Source organism: Heteronotia binoei, chromosome 19, assembly GCF_032191835.1.
Source record: "Heteronotia binoei isolate CCM8104 ecotype False Entrance Well chromosome 19, APGP_CSIRO_Hbin_v1, whole genome shotgun sequence".
Classification (NCBI taxonomy): Eukaryota; Metazoa; Chordata; class Lepidosauria; order Squamata; family Gekkonidae; genus Heteronotia; species Heteronotia binoei.
In genome coordinates, this window is record NC_083241.1 from 25,903,853 (window position 1) to 25,931,154 (window position 27,302).

The following is a 27,302-nucleotide window of genomic DNA, read 5'->3' on the forward strand; positions in this document are numbered from 1 at the left end:
ATCACACAGAGTCATGCTATGCATGTCTACTTGGTAGTAAGCCTCATTGTTTCCGCCTTATCTTTTTTAGAGGTAGAATTGCTAATGTTTGATAATAGATCTTGTTCTCTTCCTACAGTTACCAGAAGCTGATGGGTCTTTTTTGAGCAGGAACGCACAGGAATGCAATTCTGGCTGGCTTGGCAATAGGAGTGTGGCCTAATATGCAAATGAGTTCCTGCTGGGCTTTTCCTACAAAAAAGCCCTGCGTATTATCACTCAATATTACATTATGCAGCATAAGCACTTCTTTCATTTTGATCTTCATTGGGATTATTAATCAACTATCAATATCAAAATTAATTACAGCGTGCCATTGTGTTAAGCCTTTTGGTGAAGCAGGCTGTAAATATATATCAGACAATAAGAGCCAGCTGTATTAAGGGGTAATTATTTTAGGGAGCCATCTACTGTCTAATCATGAAAAGAGCCTAATTTTGATCCTTTTAATTAGCTCGCTTAACATTCATGATGGAAACATGTGAATACATTTGCTCGCGTCCCCTTGGACCTCCTTAAAATGGAAATGGAAATGGCTCCGAAAAGGTTATTCCAGTGAGGGCAATACTCTCTGAAAAATAAAGTAATAAATAATCCTTCAATCAAAAAGTTGAGACAAGCTTCTTTGAATGCGATGTAGGTGCACAGCAACCTCCTAGCATGAACTAATGACAGGCACTGTTTGGCACAGCTGGAATAGGAGGTGAGGGGGATGCAGGAGGTAACACCTCCCAACCTTGGCCTCTTAAGGGTCTACCCTTCACAGAAAGAGAAGTGCCGAGCCCCAGAGAATCAGAGAAATGCGGTCTGCCAGTTCAGGAGCATGGCTCACATGAATTACACGGGGGGGGGGGCATACTACGGCAGAGGGGTACACAAGAAAGTGGGACACTCGCCCAATTGCTATGGAAAGACACCGTTCCCAAATTTGAGTCCAGTAGTAGGGCTGCCAATCCCCAGGTGGGGACAGGGGATCCCCTGGTTTGAAGGTCCTCTCCCCTCTTCAGGGCCACCAGAAAGCGGGGCAGGGGGGAGTGTCTGCTCACCACTCCATTATATCCTTACCCTATGGTGACCGATTCCCACAGGGTATAATGGAGAATTGATCTGTGGGTATCTGGGGCTCTGCGAGGGGCGGTTTTTTTGAGATAAAGGCACCAAATTTTCAGCATAGCATCTGGTGCTTCTCCTCAAAAGACCCCCCTCCAAATTTCAATAAGACTGGACTGGGGGTCCAATTCTATGAGCCCCAAAAGAAGGCGCCCCATCCTTCATTATTTCCAAATTGCGGGAAGGCATTTAAATGCATAAAGCTAAAGGCAGTCCCCTGTGCAAGCACCAGTTGTTTCCGACTCTGGGGTGACGTTGCATCACAACATTTTCATGGCAGACTTTTAATGGGGTGACTTGCCATTGCCTTCCCCAGTCATCTACACTTCCACCCCGCAGCAAACTGGGTCCTCATTTTACCAACCTCAGAAGGCTGAGTCAACCTTGAGCCAGTTTCCTGAACCCAGCTTCTGCCAGGATCAAACCGAGGTCATGAGCAGAGAGTTTGGACTGCGGTAATTTAGCTTTACCACTCTGAGCCAAGGGGCATATGGTCCCTTTAAACATGATGGCCAGAACTCCCTTTGGAGTTCAGTTGTGCTTGTCACACCCTTGCCCCTGGCTCTACCCCCAAAGTGCCCAGATATTTCTTTACTTGGATCTGGCAACCCTACCTTAGATACAAACAAAATTTGGAGTGGGGGGCATAAGCTTTTAAGAGTCAGTGCTCCCTTCCAAAAAATCCGTCTTTACATGCTGAGGGGCAGCCACTGGTCTGCAGGATTCTCATTGGTATCTCTTTTTCCTGATGCGGCTAAATTGTACCTTGAAGCAGACAGGGCAGGATCATCCTTAGACCAAAATGCACCCCGGGGGAGGACAATTTTCAGCATCCCTCCATTTGCATCAAATAATTTTACTAGTTATTACCTTTGTAGCCAATTTCATGGTTCTGACGCATAATTTGCACGCACGATTTATGACCATCCCGTAAGACAAGAGGATTTGCTAACCATCAAAAGGAGCACTGCATGATAGTGTGGGCTTACTTAACCGGTAATGGTGCTTGAATATCTGACGTTATTGCAACTGTTGATCTTGTAAAACTTCCCTCTACTCCCACTCTTTTAGGACTAGGCTAGTCACAGAAATCAGTAGTCATGATTTGAACTTGGATCTTCCAGGTATTTTATTTATTTTTTTGACTTGATGAATCGCCCCATCCTGACAAATGCTGGGCTCTGGGCAACGTACAACGTAATTAATAAATGCAGACATTTAAAATCACTAAAATAGATTGAAATAAAAATTTTAAAATCTGATTCTTCCAATCCAGATTTCTGAACACAGCATGGTGGGGGGGGGGGGCCTAAAAGGCGGGGAGGGAGGAGATGCCAGCTTGGCAACCATTGCTGTCCTTAATCAAAAACCTGGTAGAACATCTCTGCCTTACAGACCCTGTGGAACCGTAAAAGATCCCGCAGGGCTCTGGTGTTCTCTAGCAGAGAGTTCCACCAGATTGGGGCCAGGACTGAAAAGGTCCTGGCCCTTTATATAATACTATGCCTGAAGACAGCTCACTATAACAGAAGAAGGTGAAACAATAAACACTACACTATCAAAACATTTATTACAAGAAAATAATGGGGTTTAGAGAAAAACCTGTGGTCTCTGCTTCTAAGTAGCCTCTACTTCTAAACAGTCAATGCTGAGAAATATAGGTGTGCCCAGGCACTTTAACATTCCAAAGCCTCTACCTTTGAACAGACTGCAATAAAATACACAAAAGTGCACGCAGGCACTTTAACCTAACCTCTTTCTCCAAACAGTCTCCACTTAGATGAATCCAAACAGTCTGCAGTAGAATAAATCAGAGTGCATAGGCACTTTTAGAGTGCATACAGACACTTTTTAAAGGTTAAGAGTCTGCAGTCTGTCTCTTCTGGAAACAGCTCACGGCTGTGCATTACAAACTTAGGGAGCTCTTCCTGCTAGACGCATCAACTGCATGAGGGAAAATAAACCATTTGGTGAGGTTAATTAGTGAAATGTAAGCCACTTTAAGGCAGGGGTGTCAAACTCATTTCTTATGAGAGCTGGATCTGACATAAATGAGACCTTGTTGGGCTGGGCCATGTGTATCATAAAGTTTAATGCCAGGTAGTAGAGATATAAACTTTATAAAGGACACAGATAAACACAAAGATTTTTTTAAAACGTAAAATATGCTTAAAAGATTAGCACTCTTGCACTATTTTGTTTATTTAACCGTCTCTGATAACTGACACCTCTTGCTTGGAATTATTGCATCATAATCTGGAGACAATGTCTGCGCTGTAACAAACTTGAGTATGCTGTTTAGGTGTTGTTCAGGTGTGTGCCTGTAAATTGCAAACCTACTTTTGATTTATTGACATTCATTACAGAAATCTCATGGTCAATGCTTTGAGCCTAAAACCCAGGGGAAAACATGAAATGGCTGGGCATTGTGAGCTTTTGTACATGTTGCTTCCTGTGTTGGTCAGCCAATGGAGAAAATAGAGGCTTTGTTCTGTAGCTCTTGTGCAAGTAAGCAAGCCTGGCAAAGCAAGCTGTGATGCAGAAGGAAGCAGATGACAGTGAGTTGCTCGCGGGCCTGATAAGAGCCCTCTTGGGGCCTTATCTGGCCCTCGAGCTGCATGTTTGACACCTCTGCAAGTCTAAGGTCATTGGTAAGGCTGTTAACTCTGGATTCGAAAATTCCTAGAGATTCTGGGGCAGTGACTGTCCTGTCCTTAGGTAGGGAAGATGAAGTCTGGGGAGAAGAGGGGATGTGACACCATAGAACCTGCTCTCAAAAGCTGCTGTTTCCAGGGAAATGGATCTCTGAGATCAGTTGTAATTTGGGGAGAATTTCAGGTCTCACCTGGAGGTTGGTAACCCTAGCAATGGGAGTCCTGTCTAGAGGACTGAGAACACTCCTCTTCCCAGCCATAATGGCCATTTCTGCTCTATTCTATCCAGCGAGTCCATCTGAAGAAGCGGATGAGGCTCATGTTCCCACAAATGTTGATCTAGAAGGTGCCAGAAGACACTGCTTTTATTTTTGCTGCAAGAGACTTTACGCGGCTTCCTCACTGGAGTAGCCAGCAAGCAGCAGGTGGCATTTGGGTGCTGAACGTGCAAAGTTTATTCTGGATGTGATTACTGAGAGCGGGTAATATTAGGACCTTCTAAGATAATTAGATTGGCAAAGACGAACGCCTGGACTCAAGATGTTACGGGAAGTTTGGGCAGAACAGCCACAGCACAAAATGGCCCAAGAAACAGCAGATGCACCCCCCCACCCCCCTGAGATGTGCTTTTCGCTATCAGACTGCTGAATACTAGTTCTGCCCCTGAAAGCACGCATGCAATCCAGAGAGAATGGAGTGTGCTTAAATCCTATTGAAATCAATGGGGCAAAGACACAGAATTCAATATGAACACAAGGCACTGCCTTAAAGTCGGAGAAGGAGGAGGGGGAGGAGTTGGTTTTATATCCTGCCCTTCACAACCCGAAAGAGTCGGGTTGAAATGGCTTACAATCTCCTTCCCCTCCTCTCTCCCCAACAGACACCATGTGAGGTAGGTGAAGCTAAGAGAGCTCTTTTGAGAACTGCTCTTATGAGAACAGCTCTGAGAGAACTTGTGACTGACCCAAGGTCATCCAGCTGGCTTCATGGGGAGGAAGGGTGGGCAATCAAACCCGCTTCTCCAGATTAGAGTCTGCTGCTCTCAACCACTACAGCAAGCTGGATCTCTCTACTCAGACTTAGCATCGGCTCTCCAAGGTCCCAGGTAGAAAACTTTCACATCAGTTACTGCCAGATCTTTTAACTGGAGATTTCAGGGATTGAACCTGAGGCCTTCTGCGTGCCAAGCAGGTGCCTCACCACTGAGCCACAGCTCCTCCAACACACTCTGAGCATGGTCACATTATCTCCAGTCCTTAGTGGTTGGAAATCTTAACATAAGAACATAAGAGAAGCCATGTTGGATCAGGCCAATGGCCCATCCAGTCCAACACTCTGCATCACACAATGGCCAAAAAAACCCAGGTGCCATCAGGAGGTCCACTAGTGGGGCCAAGACACCAGAAGCCCTCCCACTGTGGCTCCCACAAGCACCAAGAATACAGAGCATCACTGCCCCAGACAGAGAGTTCGATCAATACGCTGTGACTAATAACCACTGATGGACCTCTGCTCCATATGTTTATCCAATCCCCTCTTGAAGCTGCCTTCACTGTCTGCTTTTCTCCCCAATGGGGACCCAAAGTATCCTACAACATCCTTCTCCCTTCCTCCATTTTATACTCCCAACACCACCTTATGAGGTCAGGGAAGCTGAAAAGCATGTGACTAGCCCAAGGTCACCCAGTGAGCTTCCAATGCACAGTGGGGATTCAAACTTGGATCCCAGTTAAGGTAAAGGTAGGCAGTCCCCTGTACAAGCACTGAGTCATTGCTGACCCATGGGGTGACATCACATCATGATGTTTTCTTGGCAGACTTTTTACAGGGTGGTTTGCCACTGCCTACCCCAGTAATCTACACTTGACCCCCAGCAAGCTAAGTACCCATTTTACTGACCTTGAGCTGGCTACCTGAACCCAGCTTCCGCTGGGATTGAACTCAGGTAATGAGCAGAACTTGGACTGCAGTACTGCAGTTTACCACTCTGCACTTTTCCTCCACATGAAGCCAGCAGGGTGACCTTGGGTCAATCACAAGTTCTCTTAGAGCAGTTCTTGCAAGAGCAGTTCTCAAACACTTTAATCATTATATCTCATCAGCTTGAGTGTTTGGGGGATGGTTTGCAGTTGTGTGCATTACTGTTCTGGCAGTGAAATGTTTCTAGGAGAGCAATAAAGAGGAGACATCGGCAAGAAAATATCTATCAATGAATGCCGCACAGGATGTTCCTTGTGGGCACAGATGATAACATGAACGAACAGTGCATCCTGGATTGTGGTGTGGAGATCAACCAGTGCTTTCGCATACATTAAAAAATGCACTTTCAATCCAGTTTTAGTGCACCTTGCAACTGAATTTTACTGAGTGAAATGGCAAAATCCACTTGCAAAAGGATGCTAAAGTGCGTTGAAATTGCATTGTCTAACATGTGTGAAAGATGCATTTGGAATCAGACTAGAGCAGGCGTGGCCAAACTGTGGCTTGGGAGCCACGTGTGGCCCTTTCATACATATTGTGTGGCTCTCAAAGCCCCCACCGCTTGGAGAAGGCATTTCTCTTTTTAAATCATTTCTCCAAGCCAGCTGGTGGGTTGAGTTAATGTTACTTTCTTTCTGCCTCTCCTTCCCCATCCATTTGCCTTTCTTTCTTCCTTCCTCCCTCCCTCCCTCTCTCTAAAACATATGACAATTATTCCACGTGGCTCTTACCATTAAGCAAATTTGGGCACCCCTGGACTAGAGGGAAAAAGCAGCTTGTGCATGAGTATGATCTGGAATGGAGATGAAATGGGTGGGAGAAAGAGGTGAAGGACCCTATCTTACTGCTCACACTCTCCAAATCACTTCTCTCCCTGGAGCAGCGATAACTACCAAATACAATGACTCATCTGGTCAGATCTGGAGGTTGAAGCTTCTTCTACGTTCAGGACAAAATTACAAAAATCAAAGGCAAAAAAAGAATGGATCCTGAAACACATGCCCTTTTGAACTAAATGAACATGGCATGCAATGTTTGAATGGCATAACGTGCTTTATAAACGGCGTGCCAAAAACAAACGAACAGGGAAAGGAGGAGGGAGCAGTCTAGGAACAAGCAATGAAAATAGGCACAGTAAAACTGATACATATATCTGTAAACCAAAAGAAATGGAAAATGGTATGTTGCTAGTTATACTCCTCTCTTGAACAGGAGTGAACTTTGTGGTAAATGTAAATGGTGGGTGAACATTTTGTTTTTGAAAGCCATGCTCACACTTGGATCTCTTTCGTCACCACTTGACTTCGGAAGCTGCATAGCAGCAGCCACAGTAGTAGACCTTCATGTATCTCTGTCTTGCAGCTACTTTTACATCTGCACAGAAAAAGAAACTGGTCATGGATAACTGAGGCAGGTAATTCAATGACGTGGAGGGAACGGGGAAACGATGACTTCCATAAGGCTGTGTGGAAACACACATGCACGAAATAATGTTGATAATGTTTTCATTCATTTCTATTAAAAATACATGTACCCTGCCTTTCCTCTTGGATCAAGGTGGCAGGACTTCACTCAACATGAAATGGTTAAACTTTTTTTAAAAAGTGTTGCTTATAAAAATTTAAAGGTTGTGGGGAGGTGGCTGTAACTAAGAACGTAAGAGAAGCTATATTGTATCAGACCAATGACCCACCCATTCCAGTACTCTGTCGCACAGTGGCCAAAAAACCAGATCCCATCAAGACGCCATCGGTGGGGCCGGAACTCCAGAAGCCTTCCCACTGTTGCCCTCCCCAAGCGCCAAGAATACAGAGCATCACTGCACCAGACAGAGAGTTCCAACAATACTTCATGGTTAATAGCCACTGATGGATCTCTGCTCCATATGTTTATCCAGTCCACTCTTGAAGCTGTCTTTTGAGGTGTAGTGACCAGAATTGTACACAGTATTCCAAATGAGGCTGCACCATCGATTTATACAGGGGCATTATGATACTGGCTGATATGTTTTTGATTCCCTTCCTAATAATCCCCAGCATAGCGCGTTGGCCTTTTTAAAATTGTAGTCACACATTGTCTTGACAATTTCAGTGATTTATCTACTAGAACCCCAAGATCTCTCTCTCTTGGTCAGTCTCCACCAGTTCACACCCCATCAACTTATATTTATAGTTAGGATTTTTGGCCCCAATGTGCATTACTTTGCACTTGGTCACATTGAACCTCATTTGCCATGTTGACGCCCACTTGCCCAGCCTCAACAGATCCCTTTGGAATGCCTCACAATCCTTTCTGGTTCTCACCACCCTGAACAATTTAGTGTCATCTGCAAACTTAGCCACTTCATTGCTTACTCCCAACTCCAAATAATTGATGAACAAGTTAAAAAGCATCGGACCCAGTACTGAGCCCAGTACTCAGTGGTACAGCTAGGGAGAGCTCCGTGGGAGAGTATCTGCTTTGCATGGATGAAGTCCCAGGTTTAATCCCCGGCATCTCCAGTTTCTGAAAAGACCAGGAAAGAGGAGATGTGAAAGATTTCTGTCTGAGACCCTGGAGTGAAAAAACAGCAACTGTGTAATAAAACAATAAAGATATTCAAAATTGTATAAACCTTTCAAAGTCTTTGTTTGTTCTATAATGATACCAATACACATGAGCTTGTGCCTAATTAGAATTGTACGAAGTAGTCCTAATTGACGTCAATTGGTTTGTATCACAGATTGGCTCTATGAAAAAGCAGTTGTTGTGAAACGTGGTCCATTATTCAATTGGCACGTAAGGAAAAAGAGCCTTGAGAGCCAAAATTACTAAGTAAGTTGGATTCCACGCAGAGAAATTTACACGGAAGAATGAATGAATGGCCATGTGTCTCTTATGAACATGAACGACTGACTATATGCCCTACATGAACAATTCTGGATTTTGGAATATTGTCACTCTGTAGTGGGACCTACTCCTTTTTTGAAATAATTTTGTCTGTACTGTGTATAGGCAGGACTACTTTGGTAGCAGAAGTTCATTTGCATATTAGGCCACACCCCCTGATGCAGCCAATCCTCCAAGAGCTTAAAGGGCTTTTAGTACAGGACCTACTGTCAGCTACATCAGGGAGGTGTGGCCTAATATGCAAAGGAGTTCCTGTTACAAAATGAGTCCTGTGTATTGATATCGTTATAGAACAAACAAAGACTTTGAAAGGTTTATAAATTTTTTGAATTTCTTTATTGTTTTATTACACAGTTGCTGTTTTTTCACTCTGTGATATACTGTCTTCCCACTTTGCTTGAGGCCCTGGAGAGCTGCTGCCAGCCAGAGCAGACAATCCCGAACTTGGTAGACGAAGGGTCTGGCTCTGGGGAAGGCAACTTCATGCACTCGACGTGCTCAGGCTCAACTGCACAATCTCCAATCTTGAGATTTATTCCCATCTCATTTATCTCCCTCCTGAACACGTAACAGCGCTGAGTCTCTTTCCCCTATTTAGATGATTCTGATTAAAAACCAAACAAAGCTCATCTTTCACTGTTAAGAGTTCCTGTCTGGCAACGCAAGGGATTCTTTGTGCTCTGTTTTGCACCTGCCCAAAGAGTTATGCTGCCGCTGTGGACGAAATGCTATCGAGGGGCCTTTGCTGACGCATCCCCCCATCCCCACCACTCCCCCCCTGCAAACTGAGAGCCAGCAATACGTCTCTTCCATGCAGCCAATCCATATAATGAATCCTGAGTATATGAACACCATGAGACGTCTCCTCAGCAGACAGACAGCGCCTTCTTTATGACAGGAAATGATATTTCCTTTAGTGTGCGGGGGTGGGGGGGATAGTTATTCATTTTGGTGAACTAACAACTTTTTCTCCATGTGTGTGCGCGCACAAACAAACACAGCAAGAGGAGGTCAGTCTTTCAAAAAGGAACAATGAAAGCCGTGCATTAGTGCAGGGACATGTAATATCTTCTAAGATCTGGAGGGAATTCTCTGACCTGCTGAGACAGATATACTGTGAAGAAAACAGCTGGTACTTCTTTCATCTCTATACACCAATCTCCATTAGACACGGGGCATGTTTTGTCAGGAGGAGGAGTACAGAAGATGTCCTCTTAGACTCTGAGCCAAGGATGTATATTTTCCCCCAAAATTGATTTTGCACATGTCTATGCTCTAGAGTGATAAAAATGTTTGAAATGTCTTCCTTGCCTTGATTTCTATTCCCTGTAGGAGGCCAGTACACGAGCAAAAAGATGTAGGTTGCTGTAAAGTTCAAAGGCGGCCAGGGGACCGCTTAAAAGGGCTCCCTCACTACAGGGCTTCATGCCTGAATTGTTACTATTTAAACAGCATCATCAATGTGCACCTTTCCAGCATAGACTAAGGGTGCGATCACACTGGGAATTTGGCATGGTAGTATCCCGCATCGCAAAAAGATGCTACATTTTGATTCGTTTCCTGCACATTTTAAGAGCCACTTTGGTGTAGTGGTTAAGAGTGCAGACTCTTATCTGGGAGAACCGGGTGTGATTCCCCAGTCTTCCACTTGCAGCTGCTGGAATGGCCTTGGGTCAGCCATGGCTCTTGTAGAAGTTGTCCCTGAAAGGTCAGCTTCTGTGGGAACTCTCTCAGCCCCAGCTACCTCACAGGGTCTCTGTTGTGGGGCGGGGGGGGGGGGGGGAAGGTAAAGGAGATTGTGAACTGCTCTGAAATTCAGTGTATAGGGCGGGATATAAATCCAATATCATCATCATCTTCTTCTATATGGATGTTATGTTTGTTGTTGTTATTTCATGTGTCTTTGAGCATATTAAATACTGATGATGGTTCATTCCCTGTGATCAGACAGTGGCATTACAGCAGCATGGGTCTGTGGTCAGCCATTCACATTGCTAATGAGGCTCAACCACAGACCCGCCACAAAGGCTGTTCCCCGGAGGTTCCGGAAGCGGCATGGTACCATCACACTGCTCTTCCATTTCTATGCTATGCTGGAGTGATCAGATGGCCACTGGAAACCTGCCACAGACGCGCCTCACGGAGAAGCTACCAGGAACTATTTAATCCATCTGGGAAGTGTCCTAGGGAAGAGCAAGGACAAGTGGAATTCAGGGGCCAGATGTGTGCATATGATCACTTGATATGAAGATAAGTAGCGGCTCGTGTGATCACACCCAAAGAGAAATCCTGTCCTTCTGTAAAGAGGTGATGTGGTCCTTGCAGCAAGTGCTCCATCAACACCTTCACTGCGGTGTTTGCTTAGATGCTCATTTCTGAGATGTCTTCTAGGACAGCTCCACACAAAAAACATTACAGTAGTCAAGCCGGGTCATTTATTTGCAGGAAAAGGAGCAGTTAGCACATTAATATAGCAGTCCTAAGCAGAGTTAAAGCACTTTCTCAACCCACTGATGTCCACGGACTTAGAAAGGGATTGTACTGCTAATATAAACTGGTGAAAGGTGAGTTGTCGTGAAGGTTGGTAAAAGGCATCTGAAGCCTCAGAATCCTCTTCAAGCACACACACATCAAGCAGGATTTCAAAGCAACCCCAAACCCAAATTACAAATCCGATCATTTATCGGGGAACATCATGCTTCTATGCCCTATTTGTTGGCCTTCCAGGGTCAGTGCCTGGCCACCGTGTGAAACTGGATGCTGAACTAGAATAATTCCCTGGGTCTAATCTAGCAAGCTCTTCTTAGGTTCTAATCCAGAACAAACACCTGGTCTGCAGCATATCTACCCTAGCCGGACTGAACTTTAGCTCATGGAAGCTACCCCCATCATCACTGATAGCATCAGGAGAAAGGCAGGATACACTAATGCTCCAAATAAATACATTACTTCTCCAAAGAAACCTGCCCATCATTTGTCCATATCCAGGGCTTTTTTTGTAGCAGGAACAGCTTTGCATATGAGGCCACACACCCCTGATGTAGCCAATTTTCTGGAGCTTACAGTAGGCCCTGTACTAAGAGTCCTGTAAACTCTTGGAGGATTAGCTACATCAGGGGTGTGTGGCCTCATATGCAAAGCTGTTCCTGCTACAAAGAAAGCCCTGACTAGCCCTATAAACTGCGTCAATGTTGCCTCCTGCCTGACAACCAAGTGCTGCCCCAAGACCAAGGTAAAATGCAAAGTTGGGTTGTCTCCACAGATGATCAGCTATAGTGGGAACAAGCAAACTTGGGCTGCAAAGCCATGCTGCTCTTAATGGCTGCCTGCTACAACCACCAAAAGGTCACCTCCAAAAGCTGCCACTGCTGTTCACCAGCATAGTATGGTTAGCAGGGCTGGGCCTTGAGCAGCCAACCTCCAGGTGGTAACTTGAGACTACCTAGGTTTGCAACTGATTTCCAGGAGAGATCAGTGCACCTTGAGAAAATGGCCGCTTTGGAAGGTGGACTCTATGGTGTCATACCCCATTGAAGTCCCTCCCCTCCTCTAATCCTGCGTTCCTTAGGCTCCACCCCCAAAATCGCCAAGTATTTCCCAACCCAAAGCTGGCAACCCTAGCCTCAAGAGTGGATAGGACACTCTTTATTTCCCATTTCCCCAAATCTTTATTCCCTCTTCTGGGCCTGTCCCTAGACTGTCCGGCACCCTAGGCAAGGCTAATTTCTGGTACCCCCCACCCCGCACAGGTAACATCACTAAGTCACATAGGGGACACCCAATTCGGCACCCCCAGAAGGCTGGCACCCTAGGCAATTGCCTAGTTTGCCTAGCGGCAGAGCCAGCCCTGCCCGCCCCACTTGACACAGTCAGGGTTCCCTCCACAGGCAACTCGTGTGCACTGCATGTGCACGTGCGTGCAGTGGAAACTATTTGTCAAAACGAATTCAAATAAAATCAGCTGGCAGCAGAATTAATAGAAACAGAAGGCTTTTCTCCATATCTTTCTGGCAACTGGCCAGAAAGGGGGAGAAAAACCCCCTCTGCCAGCTGGGTTTTGGGTTGTTGGGGTTTTTTTTTTGCACATCTGTGTGGTTGTTTGGCAGCCTTAGTTATAAATTTTTACAAAGGCTCTCTCCTTGGGATTTGTGGTCAATAATAGACCAAGGCAAAGGCTCTTGCTGCTGGATGATTGACTATTAGAGCTGTCTTCCCTGGCCCCGAACCTTCCTCCTCCCCACTTCTCACTTGCTATTAAAAGAGCAAGATTAGTTCCCCGCTGGCACATTTGGATCCCTTTGTTCTTCCATCGACTCCTGAAGATTCTGGTACCATTTTAAACTCTTGAATCTCCCCCCCCCCCCCTTTAAAAAAATAGTAATACAACAAGCACATCAAAAAAAGGTTTCTCACATAAGAATCTGAAGACAACGAAGGAAGCAACTGAACTAAGATAAAAAGAAAGCAATCGAAGAAACAATAAATCAGCTCTTATAGAAGCAAGGAGGGGCGTCAGGCATCTCTTGTCACTGGCACGTCAAAACTTTGTGAACAATCACAGGCTCACAGCAATGCCACAAAGCAGCTGATGCACCCTCAATAACTTTTGTGATTTTTTCCCCCTTTAAAAACAGAGAAATCAAAACAGCTTTGCTTAAAAGAGCTGCACTCCTCTTGAGGAGCCCTCCATGCAAACACCCACACCCCCCTCGACCTCCCCGTGGTGTGGGGAAGCTGAGAGGGGCCGGATGGAGGAGCCCTCCATGCAAACACCCACACCCCCCTCGACCTCCCCGTGGTGCGGGGAAGCTGAGAGGGGCTGGATGAAGGAGCCCTCCATGCAAACACCCACACCCCCCTCGACCTCCCCGTGGTGTGGGGAAGCTGAGAGGGGCCGGATGGAGGAGCCCTCCATGCAAACACCCACACCCCCCTCGACCTCCCCATGGTGCGGGGAAGCTGAGAGGGGCCGGATGGCCCTGTTTGCACAGAAGAAGAAGAAGAAGATGATGATTTTGTATTTATAACCCGTCCTATACTCTGAATCTGAGTCTCAGAGCAGTCACAATCTCCTCTACCTTCCCCCCCCCCACACACAACAAACACCCTGTGAGGTGGGTGGGGCTGAGAGTGCTTTTACAGCAGCTGCCCTTTCAAGGACAGCTTCTATGAAAGCTATGGCTGACCCAAGGCCATCTCAGCAGGTGCAAGTGGAGGAGTGGGGAATCAAACCCGGTTCTCCCAGATAAGAGTCCACACACTTAACCACTACACCAAACTGGCTCTCAGAGGGCTCCTAGAACAGGGGTGCAATTCTAGCTTGCCTCTTGGTGGTGCCCCCTGGATAATACTGAACTTTCTGCTGCCAGACAATCATAGGATCTTCTGGATACACTACACACATGGAAGATTGTTCACCGTAAGATAAATAAATACAAAAAAAAGGAAAAAGAAAAGGAGGCTATTTCTATATATAAACCAGAAGTGAGCTCAGGCCATGAAAAACTGAAACGAGCCACCTGCAATAACAGAGTTGTGTTCATCATTTTTGGTCTCTCGAGGAGGCAGGTATTAGGTTTAATATGTTAATTCAATGTGGAATCAGTTTCCAGATTGAACTCATTCCATAGCCCTAGATTGGGCGGCATATTCTTTTGAGAATTCTTGTCGTTGCATGCGCGCACACACACACACACACACCATCAGTAAATTATACATCCCCCCTCACTCCCCCAACCTCTTTTTGCAACAGACTTTATGGTAAGGCTGGGCAAGCAATTTATATGCATTCCATTGCTTCCTCTCTGATAAATCAATCTGAAAGGTTATTTGCATCCAAACGATCTAGGATTTAATAATGTACTGATGGACAAAACAGAGATTAGGGGGTGCGCATGGCTATTTTTGCAGAAAAAGGTGAGCACAGTGATGCACCACTGGGTAGGGGCTCTGCATATTAGAGATTAATTGTGAGGCAAATGCTGTCTGTTATGTGTCACATCTTAGATCTGTGTAGCCAAGCCATCAAAATAATGCATCAGTGCCTGTCTCCTCTTCATCTACGGTAACTCTGTCTAGAGAATTTAAGCTCAATGTGGCATCCTCAAATGCATTTTATTCTCTGAGCTCTAGTCTTTAGGGACCAAAGTCCTAAATATGAGTTGAGGAACACCAGGGGCATTCCGTTCAATATGCTCCTTGTCGGGGTTTTTTTGTAGCAGGAACTCCTGGAGCTTACAGTAGGCCCTGTACTAAGAGCCCTGTAAGCTCTTGGAGGATTGGCTACATCAGGGGTGTGTGGCCTAATATGCAAAGGAACTCCTGCTACGAAAAAAAGCCCTGCTCCTTGGAATGCTGCACTGAAAAAACATGTCGATCAGGGTTGGCCAAACTGAGTCTTGAGAGCCACATGTGGCTTTTTCATACATATTGTGTGTCTCTTGAAGCCCCCACCACCCTGTTGGCCAACTTGGAGAAGGCATTTCTCTCTTCAAATCACTTCTCCAAGTCAAGCCAGCTGATGGCTTGGAGAATGCATTTAAAGTTGCTTTCTTTCAACCTCTTCCTCCCTCCCCCATCTATTCCTTCCTTCCTTTCTCCCTCCCAACTCTCAAACATCTGACGTTTATTCTATGTGGCTCTTACATTAAGCAAGTTTGGCCACCCCTGATGTAGATGTACCCACAGGAGCTCAGCTCTCCCTCCTTGAATGAGCTGACCCTGTCTTATCCCACCTGTTTCTTTAAACTGCAATTTTGTAAGCCACTTTGGATCCCATGTGGTGTTCCGAGCTCGCTTCAAGGTGCTGGTTATGACCTTCAAAGCCCTATATGGCCTGGGACCTGCCTACCTCTGGGACCGCCTTTCCCCACATGAGTCTCAGAGAGCACTACGATCAAGCTCACAAAACCTTCTCATGATCCCCCGACTAAAGGATGTTCGGCTGTCCACCATCAGGACAAGAGCCTTTTCAGTGGTGGCCCCTACCCTCTCGAAAGCTCTCCCTGAAAACATCAGGGCTCTGTGGGACTTGCCACAATTCCGCAGGGCCTGCAAGACAATACTGTTTAAATGGGCTTTTAACACCTAATGGAGGCAGCACCAATATCTATCCCGACCCTAAACAAAAACATATGGCGCTTAATAACATCTAATGATATTACAGCAAACAGTGCTAACCACGAATTAATAACAATGCCATCTAGGGACTAAAATTGTATATGTTAAGATGGTTTTTTAATATGATTTTATTGTAAAGATTTCTTATGTGTTCTATGCGTTTTAACTGTTGTTAGCTGCCCTGAACCCGATAGGGGAGACCGGGATATAAATATAATAAAATAAATAAAAATAAACAAATGAGGGAGAACAACAGGGCACGACTGCTTCAAATAAATAAGTAAATGGAGACAGACAATGCACATTTGCATCCCAGGTGAACCATTTCTAAAGATTTTTCTTGACTTTTGCAATTCTGGCTCCTGAGAAAGACAGAGAAATGTGTTTGTCTATCCTGCCGAAAATTCTATGATTCTCCTCTTAGGGATGGGCATGAACTGAGAAAATAGTTCGGTTCACGAAGGTTCTTTTCTTCTGCCTCCCAGAGACCAGGAGAATAGAAGGAGAGGAAGATCTTGTAAAAGTGATTTAAAGAGAACATTTCTGGGTGAACTCACCGCTTGGACTAGACTCATGCACGGCTTGCAAAAGCCATTTAAAGGGGATGCTTGGAGGCAGGATGGGCAAGTGAAAGGGACAGCTGAAACGGCCATTTCAGCAATCCTTCTTGTTTCCCCTGCTTCTCAACACAAACCCCACAAACCTCCAAAACCACATCATGGGAGATTCATGGATAGGGATGGGCACAAACCTCCAGTATGCAAACCACAACAGGTGATGTTCATCAGGAAATTAGGTTTATGGTGAGGTTCATGCCCATCTCTATTCTTCTCCACTACAGATGTGTACACGTAGCTACATATGGTATTTTCTGTAAACAAATACAGGCAACCAATACTCCCTCTAAACTGTGGAGTCTTGTGAGCAAAGATTCTACTTTGTGAGTTACTGGCATTAAAGTTGTGAGCGACTGCATAAATGAAGTTTGCTCTGGGGCCATTTTTTTCCTGAGCTAAAACAAAAATGTGTGAGCTAGAAGCTAAAACACTGTGAGCTAGCGCACACTAACTCATCTTAGAGGGAACGCTGCAGGCAACTAGGTAGGGAGATACTTCAGCTGAGCATAATTGTGAAGCATGCTTGAGATGCTGAAATGGTGACTGCCTTTCCTTATTTCAATCATCCAAATGCAGACTTACAAAGATGTATTAGGAACATAAACAAATTAAAAGTTCCAAACAAACACTAGGATTATAAACATGTGGTCGGGTAATCATGAATAAGTGGATTTGAGATTAAGATTATAAACTTGTAAACCTGCTGGGAGAGGGATTATTTTCACAGAAACACAAATTGTTGGAATAAAATAGGACAGCCCAGAAGCACATAGGAATCCTTACAAAAATTCTCCCTTTGTATTCTGGGATTCCAAATTACCCAATCTTCTTCAATGGTATGAGCTCATATCCTCTATACCAGCGGTCCCCAACCTTTTTCTCACCAGAGACCGGTTTTGTGGAAGACAATTTTCCAGGGACTGGGCAGGGGTGGGGAGAATGGTTTCGGGATGATAGAATTGTGCACTTTATTTCTATTAGTTTGGTGTGGTGGTTAAGTGTGTAGACTCTTATCTGGGAGAACCGGATTTAATTCCCCACTCCTCCACTTGCAGCTGCTGGAATGGCCTTGGGTCAGCCATAGTTCTCGTAGTTGTTCTTGAAAGGGCAGCTGCTGTGAGAGCCCTCTCAGCCCCACCTACCTCACAATGTATCTGTTGTGAGGGAGGAAGGTAAAGGAGATTGTGAGCCACTCTGAGACTCTGAAATTCAGAATGGAGGGCAGGATATAAATCCAATGTAGTCATCATCTTTAGCATCACCATCATCGCTACATTGTAATATATAATGAAATAATTATACAACTCAGGGCCCGGTTGCTAACAGACTACGGATCGGGACCAGTCCACGGCCCAGGGGTGAGAACCCTGCTCTATACCAACAAAACTGGAACACATCCAGAGGAGGGCAACGGAGATGGTGAGGGGTCTGGACAAGTGCTAAGAAAGGCTGAAGGAGCTGGGTATGTTTAGCCTGGAGAGGAAATGAATGAGAGCTGCTATGAACACCATCTTCAAGTACTTAAAGGGCTGTCAATATAGAGTATGGTGCAGAATTGTTTTCTGTTGCCTCAGAAGGTCGGAGCAGAACCAACAGGTTGAAATTAAATCAAAAGAGGCTCAACGTTAGGAAGAACTTCCTGACAGAGTGGTTCCCCAGTGGAACAGGCTCCCTCGGGAGGTGGTGGGCTCTCCTTCCTTGGAGGTTTTTAAACAGAGGCTAGATGGCCATCTGACAGCAATGCCGATTATTGGAATTTACGCAGATCATGAGGAGGAGGGCAGGAAGGGTTGCATCAGTGCTTAGTTCTCAAGGTCCTTTCTTACATGCCTAGGGAAATGCTGACCACCACTTTGGGGTCAGGCAACAATTTTGCTCCAGGCCAGTTTGACAAGGGATCCTGGAGGTTTTTGCCATCTTCTGGGCATGGAGTAGGGATCACTGGGGATGTATGTGTGCCAGAGAGGTATTGTGAAGTTGCTGTATTGTGCAGGGAGTTGGACTAGAAGACCCTGGAGGTACCATACATCTCTATAATTCTATGATTGTAAAGATGGCAGGGAGAAGGATTCTAACCTGCCTTTCTCCTTTACATACCGCACAAGAATACCAAAAAAACCTGCCCCATTCTTAACACACTTGGTTCTGCTATCTACAGTGGGCATCAGATCTGGGTCACGTGGGAAGAAGACATCCCACTAACACACATTTTATCTCTACAGTGGCACTCAACTTAATAGAACCTCAGACTCAGCTCCTGATTCTCTAACCCCAGAACTTCACTCTGCAGTAACCCAATGCCCTCTGCATTTCCTCCCCCCAAACCAAATACCCCCAACACTCCATCAGAAGGGTAGTCAGCTGCCTGGAAATAATGCTCTACAGAAGGGGCAGCCAAACTGTGGCTCGGGAGCCACATGTAGCTCTTTCACCGATATTGTGTGGCTCTCGCCCCCACCACCCCACTGGTTGGCTTGGAGAAGGCATTTCTCTCTTTAAATTACTTCTCTAAGCCAAAAGAATGTATTTAAAGTTAAAGTTGCTTTCTTTCCACCTCTCCCTCTCTACCCCTCTATCTTCCTTCCTTCCTTCCTTCCTTCCTTCCTTCCTTCCTTCCTTCCTTCCTTCCTTCCTTCCTTCCTTCCTTCCTTCCTTCCTTCCTCATGGCTCTCAAACATCTGATGCTCATGTCATGTGGCTCTCAAACATCTGATGTTTATTCTACGTGGCTCTTATGTTAAGCAAGTTTGGCCACCACCGATATAGAGTTTGCCAAAAGTTTGATTCCACTATGCAATTTCTCATCATTTAGTGTGTTATGTTAATACTGATGCTTTGCTTTATTTCTATTTCATTGGCTGTGATCACACATGCTAAATAATGCAGTTTCAATGCACTTTCAGACTGGATTTTGCCAGTTCAAACAGTAAAGTTCAGTTCAAAACCAGACTTCTGGTTCTGTAACCCAAACTCCATTGCATAGTTTACTGAATGTCTCATCCTGCTGATTGTATTGACTCATTCTGTGTAATTCATGTTAATTCTAGTGTAAATGAATACATAAACATTGAAATAGACAAACCACAGTGAGCCCAGGACTGTGACATTCTCGTCACTGTTCTGTCAGAACTCTCTCAGCCCCACCTACCTCACAAGAAAAGAAGAGATTGGATTTATATCCCATCCTTCATTTGGAGTCTCAGAGCAGTTTACAATCTCCTTTCCCTTCACCTCCCCACAATAGACACCCTGTGAGGTCGGTAGAACTGAGAGAGCTCTTTCAAGAAACAGCTCTTGAGACAACAGCTCTGAAAGAACTTGTGATTCACTCAAGGTGACATCAGCAGATGCATGTGGAGGAGTTGGGGATCAGACCCTGTTCTCCCAAATCAGAGTCCACACTCCTGACTACTACACCAAACTGGCTCAGATGGGCAGTTTAAGGTGACCCAGGGACGCCTTGGAAACCAACCAGAGAAGTGCGTCCAAACGCACACATCTGCTGCCCGCCTTGGTCCTGTACTCACCCAGTCCTCTGGCGTCCTCAGAGTGGCTCAAAAAGCTACCACTTTCAAAGTGGTAGCAAATTTCTGAGCCACACACCAGTCACGTCTTCAGCATCTGGATGCAGAAATGCTCAAGCGATGTGGATTGGTGGTGTGAACCCACCAATCCGCTCTAGGCACTCACTGGTATGCAGCATATGTGCATGTCCACTAAAAATGAATGGAAAAAAGAAACCCAAACCGCGCCAAGGGAATGGTGCGCTACAGCCATCTGACTGTGCCAAGGCTCCCTGTGGGTAGGATTGGGGCACCTCGTGCTGGAACGTGTAGAGGGGATTTGGCCGCTCCTTTTTGTCCAAACGCCTCACATGTGCCCCAAACAGCTGGGTCTGGACTCAGCCAAGATGCCCGTTTTAGGAAAGGAAAGGAAGGAGATTGTAAACTGCTTTGAGACCCCTTAGGTAGAAAAAAGTGGGGTATAAAAACCCACCTTCTTTGCTGACACAAACAAAGTAAGGTTTGTTTGATTGCTGTAAAAAAAGTCCTCAGTCTGATCCAGGGAGCCTGTTTTAAGGCTGCGTAGTGTTGGATGAGGGAGACCTGAGAGAACGGAGAAGAAAACCAGTAATTTTCTTGGAAGGCCAACTGAAAGAACAACCTGTTGATGCTGAGATATTTGCCAAAGCTGTTGTGTGTGGCTCTAAGTAAAAGAATTTACCACAGAAAAGAACAATATGCCAGTGCTCCAGAAGTCTCCTCAACTTGTATCCTCATGTTATTCCCAGCTATTTTACACAAAGCCTGTTGTAGTTAAGGCCCAAATATGCACAGCATATGTTCCCCTATTTATAGAGTCGCAATTACCTCAACAGGCTGACTCGGGCAGATGGTAAACATTGCTACCAGGCATAAGAACACTGAGAATTAGACATTTAAATGACTTTAGGTCTGTCTCAGGCTTACTTAAGGGAATTTATGCTGTAAGCCATTTTAGGTGTTTGGTATCACTAAGAGTTTGGCTCTTATGTAGACAGAAGTAGGCTTATAGATAGACACTGAAGACATGACCACTCTGCATGTTTCTGTTTCTTAAACTTGGCACATGTTCAATGCGGCTGAGCCAATAATCCTTATTAACTTTGAAAACAAAGAGATTTTAAACGTTGGGATTTTTTTGAATGACAATTTCTGGCTTGCTTTGATTGTTTTGAAATGAGAGACACCCATTCCAAAGAAAATTTAATCTGTCTCTCCATTGAAAAGCCAGGAATCTTCCCGGATAGTGATTGGGCAAACTTGAAAATGTTTCCATTCGAACAGCCCATAAAACATTTCACTTCAAAACATCAAAGGGTGTGTGTGTGGGGGGGGAGAGGTAGATGGGGCTTTTTCCATATAAGCAAGAAGTTAAAAAGAAGAAAGAAATGCTAGCTAATCGGAGAGCTGAATATATCTTAGCTGAGCAGACTCCAAGATTTCCAAAGTGGCATTAAAATCCTTACACGCTTGCTGTCTCTTGGTTCCTCAGGCGTTATTGTTTGGAGACATTTTCAGGATGGATAGAGAATTAAAAGTGTTTCGCAGAAGGCAGCACACACAAAGGTCGTAAAGGCGGACTTTGGCACTTGAATCCAATTGGCTGCTGATCTGGTTTTAACTGTCGTTATGCATTTATTGGGCCATTTCAGACTTCCCCAGCTGCTGTACAGGGAGAGAAACCTACAAACATTTGTCTTTGGGCTATTCTTTTACAATACATGCATGGGGGGATTCATGTGGCTTGTTAGGCTTACATCTTTGCCACTTTGGAAAGAAATTCTTTCTACAACCCTATGAAAGAAGCAGCTTTCTTTTTTTTTTTTTTTGCCAGTTCCTTCTTCTCAAACGGAGAGCCAGTTTGGTGTAGTGGTTAAGTGTGCCGACTCTTATCTGGGAGAACTGGATTTGATTCCCCACTCCTCCACTTGCAGCTGCTGGAATGGCCTTGGGTCAGTCATAGCTCTCGCAGAGCTGTCCTTGAAAGGGCAGCTGCTGTGGGAGCTTTCTCAGCCCCATCCACCTCACAGGGTGTCTGATGTGGGGGAGGAAGGTAAAGGAGATTGTGAGCCACTCTGAGATTCGGAGTGGAGGGTGGGATATAAATCCAATATTTTCTTCTAAATGGCCATCACCATTCAATAGTGAAGTCTGGATCAAGAAGACTACAGATTTATAGCCTGCCCTTCTTTCTGAACTCAGAGCGGCTTACAATCTCCTATATCTTCTCCCTCTACAACAGACACCCTGTGAGGTGGGTGGGGCTGAGAGGGCTCTCACAGCAGCTGCCCTTTCAAGGACAATTCCTGCGAGAGCTATGGCTAACCCAAGGCCATTCCAGCAGCTGCAAGTGGAGGAGTGAGGAATCAAACCCGGTTCTCCCAGATAAGAGTCCGCACACTTAACCACTACACCAAACTGGCTCTCCATCAACATGGCATTTTCCAAAGCAGCTGGCACGAACTGCTGACACAGCCTCTTGAAACTACCTGGTTCCTTCATGATCAAATTGCAGGGCAAATCAGTAACTTCAGGGGGATTGCCAACAATATTCCACAATAGCAAATGAGGGTACTGAGATTCCCAAGAAAGGAAATGCAGAGAAATTGGACCGGTATCAAAGCAAGCAACGCTTCCTGTCCCTCAAGCTGGAATTGCAACATTTGCTGGAAATAAATGTTGCTGTGACATTGGGGAGGAGGGGAACCCTGATGATAAACTTGAAGAACATATGGAAGATAAATCACACCATCGCAACTTTGCATTGCCTGTGGAAGCTTTCCTAGGGCTGTCCCACCATAATCACCCAGGACAGCTGCTGTCGTTCTGGGGAGCTTCCAGTATTGGGATGGGATCAAAAACATTTTAGGGCTCTCTAATCTGACCTCAGGCACCAAGTGGTTCAGATCTGGGAGAACTTTCTCATGAGAACCAAGCGATTCGGAAGAAAGTTGTATGCTCATCCTCAGCTCTCCTAGTCAGTTTTGACAGGGCAATCCTAAACAGTATTATACCCTTTTAAATCCATCTTTGTCAATGGATTCAGGAAGGCGTAACTCTGCTTAGGGCTGCACTGTAAATGTCCTTAAAATGCAGATCCAGACATGGAGATTCAGTGCAGGGATGTCACCCAATTGTACAAACACATGGTTTCAATCTGAAAACCTCCAGTTCTGAAAAGGGTTTCTAAGATAGGAAGCTTGGCACTAGCAACAGTCTCTTTCCTGACCTTGCATAAATAAAATAGAACTATTTTTCAAATTAAAATTTATTAGGGACACCCAAAGGTGGAATTCTAGCAGGAGCTCCTTTGCATGTTAGGCCACACCCCCGAATGTAGCCAATCCTCCAAGAGCTTACAAGGCTCTTTTTTGTAAGCTCTTGGAGGATTGGCTACATCAGGGGGGTGAGGCCTAATATGCCAAAGAGCTCCTGCTAGAATTCCATCCCTTGGGACTCCACACTCTTTACCATGAATGAGTTCACCATGTGAATTTATCATAATCTGTAGTAGCACTTCTGGTGAGCCAATTCGGGGATGATTTCCTTGGTGTTGCAAATGTCCAAAAACTCCTTCACAAACTTTCAACGCTGGCTGAAGACTACTGACTTGAATGGGTTCCACTGAAGTACTGCTAAGATGAAAAGAAGATAAGGGACAAATCTAAAAAAACAAGGGGAAGGGTCAGACGCAGTCCTGGAAAGTAGAAGGAGCTGCAGTCCTCATCAGTGACTATGATACGGGCGTCCAAACTTGCTTAACGTAAGAGCCATATAGAATAAACACCAGATGTTTGAGACCTGCAAGACATGAATGTCAGATGTTTCAGAGAGGAAAGAAGAAAGAAAGGAAGGAAGATAAATGGGGAGGGAAAGGTAGAAAGAAAGCAACTTTATTTGCATTATCCAAGCTACTGACAGGTTTGGAAAGTGATTTTGAAAGAGCAATGCCTTCTGCAAGCCAGATGATAGGGTGGTGGGGGCTTCTAAAGTCACACAACATGTGTGAAAGAGCTACATATGGCTTCTGAGCTGTGGTTTGGTCACTTCTGCCCTAGCCGTTATTACAGCAAATTCTACACCCTGGCTCCAAGATCTCATGCAGACATTCAAGAACAGAGCTCAAATGGGTGTGTTTGAGACTTCCTGGACCCCCAAATTCCTAAATAAAAGGTAAAGGTAGTCAGTCCCCTGTGCAAGCACCGGGCGTTTCTGACTCTGGGGTGACATCACATCACAACGTTTTCACGGCAGACTTTTTTATGGGGTGGTTTGCTATTGCCTCCCCCAGTCTGAGATTGAGTCATGAACACATTTTGTCCACTTCCAGCTTGCCGGGCAGTCCCTGAGGTGACATCGCCTCACAATGTCAGATTTGGCAAGCCCCTAAAAGTTCCATGCAGATTGGTGACTGTAGCCATGAAATCAAAAGACATTTGAAGTCAGTCTGACTTCAATACCGGGAAAGTTGGTAGAAACCATTATCAAGGACAGAATGAGTAGGCACATTGATGAACACGGGTTATTGCGGAAGAGGGTTCGTTTGTAATTTCAACATCCATATGCTGTAATGGCCAATTGTACTAAAATCAATAAAACATAAAAATATTTATTTAAAAAAAAATTGAGGAAGAGGGTTCTGTAAGGGAAGATCTTGCCTCACTAACCTGTTACATTTCTTTGAGGGGATAAACAAACATGTGGACAAAGGAGACCCAATAGATGCTGTCTACCTTGACTTCCAGAAAGCTTCTGATAAAGTTCCTCATCAAAGGCTCCTTAGAAAGCTCGAGAGTCATGGAGTAAAAGGACAGGTCCTCTTGTGGATCAAAAACTGGCTAGTAATAGGAAGCAAAGAGTGAGTATAAATGGGCAGTCTTCGCAGTGGAGGACGGTAAGCAGTGGGGTGCCGCAGGGCTCAGTACTGGGTCCCATGCTCTTTAACTTGTTCATAAATGATTTGGAGTTGGGAGTGAGCAGTGAAGTGGCCAAGTTTGCAGATGACACTAAATTGTTCAGGGAGTTGAGAACCAGAAGGGATTGTGAGGCACTCCAAAGGGATCTGTTGAGGCTGGGTGAGTGGGCGTCAACATGGCAAATGAGGTTCAATGAGGCCAAGTGCAAAGTAATGCACATTGGGCCAAGAATCCCAGCTAAAAATACAAGTTGATGGGGTGTGAACTGGCAGAGACTGACCAAGAGAGAGATCTTGGGGTTGTGGTAGATAACTCACTGAAAATGTCAAGACAGTGTGCGATTGCAATAAAAAAGGCCAACGCCATGCTGGGAATTATTAGGAAGGGAACTGAAAACAAATCGGCCAGTATAATAATGCCCCTGTATAAATCGATGGCGCAGTCTCATTTGGAATACTGTGTACAATTCTGGTCACCGCACCTCAAAAAGGATATTATAGCATTGGAAAAAATCCAGAAAAGGGCAACTAGAATGATTAAAGGGCTGGAACACTTTCCCTATGAGGAAAGGTTAAAACGCTTGGGGCTCTTTAGCTTGGAGAAACGTCAACTGCGGGGTGATATGATAGAGGTTTACAAGATAATGCATGGGATGGAGAAAGTAGAGAAAGAAGTACTTTTCTCCCTTTCTCACAATACAAGAACTCGTGGGCATTTGATGCAATTGCTGAGGAGTCAGGTTAAAATGAATAAAAGGAAGTACTTCTTCACCCAAAGGGTGATTAACCTGTGGAATTCACTGCCACAGGAGGTGGTGGCGGCTACAAGCATGGACAGCTTCAAGAGGGGGGTAGATAAAAATATGCAGCAGAGGTCCATCAGTGGCTATTAGCCACAGTGTGTGTATATATATGTGTGTGTGTGTGTATATATATATATATATATATATATATATATATATATATGTATATGTATATGTAAATTTTTTTTTTGGCCACTGTGTGACACAGAATGTTGGACTGGATGGGCCATTGGCCTGATCCAACATGGCTTCTCTTATGTTCTTATGCTCCTTGGGAGAACAACTATGGCAAACCTAGGCAGTATAATAAAAAGTAGAGACATCACCCTGCCAACAAAAATCCATAGTCAAAGTGATGGTATTCCCAGTAGTGATGTATGGCTGTGAGAGCTGGACCATAAGGAAGGCTGAGCGCAGAAGAATAGATACTTTCGAGTTGTGGTGCTGGAGAAGAATCTTGAGAGTTCCTTGGACTGCAAGAAGATCAAATCAGTCAGTCCTAATGGAAATCAACCTGACTGTTCCCTGGAAGGTCAGATGCTGAAGTTGAAGCTCAAATACTTTGGCCACCAAATGAGAAGGGAGCATTCCCTGGAGAAGATCCTGATGCTGGGAAAGACAGAAGGCAAAAGAAGAAGGGAAGGGCAAAAGAGGAGATGGCTGGACAGCGTAACTGATGCGACAAACATGAATTTGAGCAGACGTCAGAGGATGGTAGAAGATAGGCGGGCCTGGCATAACTTTGTCCATGGGGTTGCAAAGAGTCGGACTGTGCAACTGAACAACTGTCGACTGTGCAACTGAACAACAACAGCAAAAGTTCCATCCGCTTTAAGCAAACAGTAATTATAAAGGTGAGAAAGTGACTCCAAGCACAGGAAGTTCTGCTGTCAACCTCAAGAGGCTTCAGTGCAAAACCAGCATTATCTCAATGGTGTGCTTGCAAAATATTAGTATGTAAAGTTAGACAACCAACAGGGGCATCTCATGTCCAGTGGTGCCCTGGTAGTTTATCCCTTTTTCATCACACCTGATTTTATATTGGTGCCCTCTGAGGCAAGGTTTGTTTGAGGCCAAATACATAATTTGTCTATAAAACATATATTGATTACTTCAACAAGCTCATTAAATTTGATTAACCTCTTCTAAGACCATTAGCTTATTCTTTCCCCCGTTTCAAGCTGAAAGACACCTTTATGCGAACGGCGAAGGGCACCTTGCAACTATCTCATGCTTTTCTTGTGAAAACTTATGATTAAACATGGGGCTCTTGGTTTTAGAATTCAAAACACAGTATACAAATACACAAACTTCTTTTTCCCCCCCTCCCTTTTTCTTTTTTGGGTGTTCACGCTGCAGAGGCACATCTACACAGCCTGACAGCTTATTACACAGCTATAAACTTGTTTTATTGCCCGTAAAGACATTCAGATGTGAAATGCAGGCCATACAGGAAGCCTAATGCCTGCGGGATGGAGTAATAGATTTGCACCGCCAATTGTTACAAGCCCAGTAGTTGGAGAAGGTGAGAAATGTCCATGTTTTAACAGGAACGTCAGCTCTGGAGTTTGACAAACTAAACGGGTTTGGTGAGTCTGTCAGGGCTAGTCTGTCTCCAGATCACGAGAGCTACT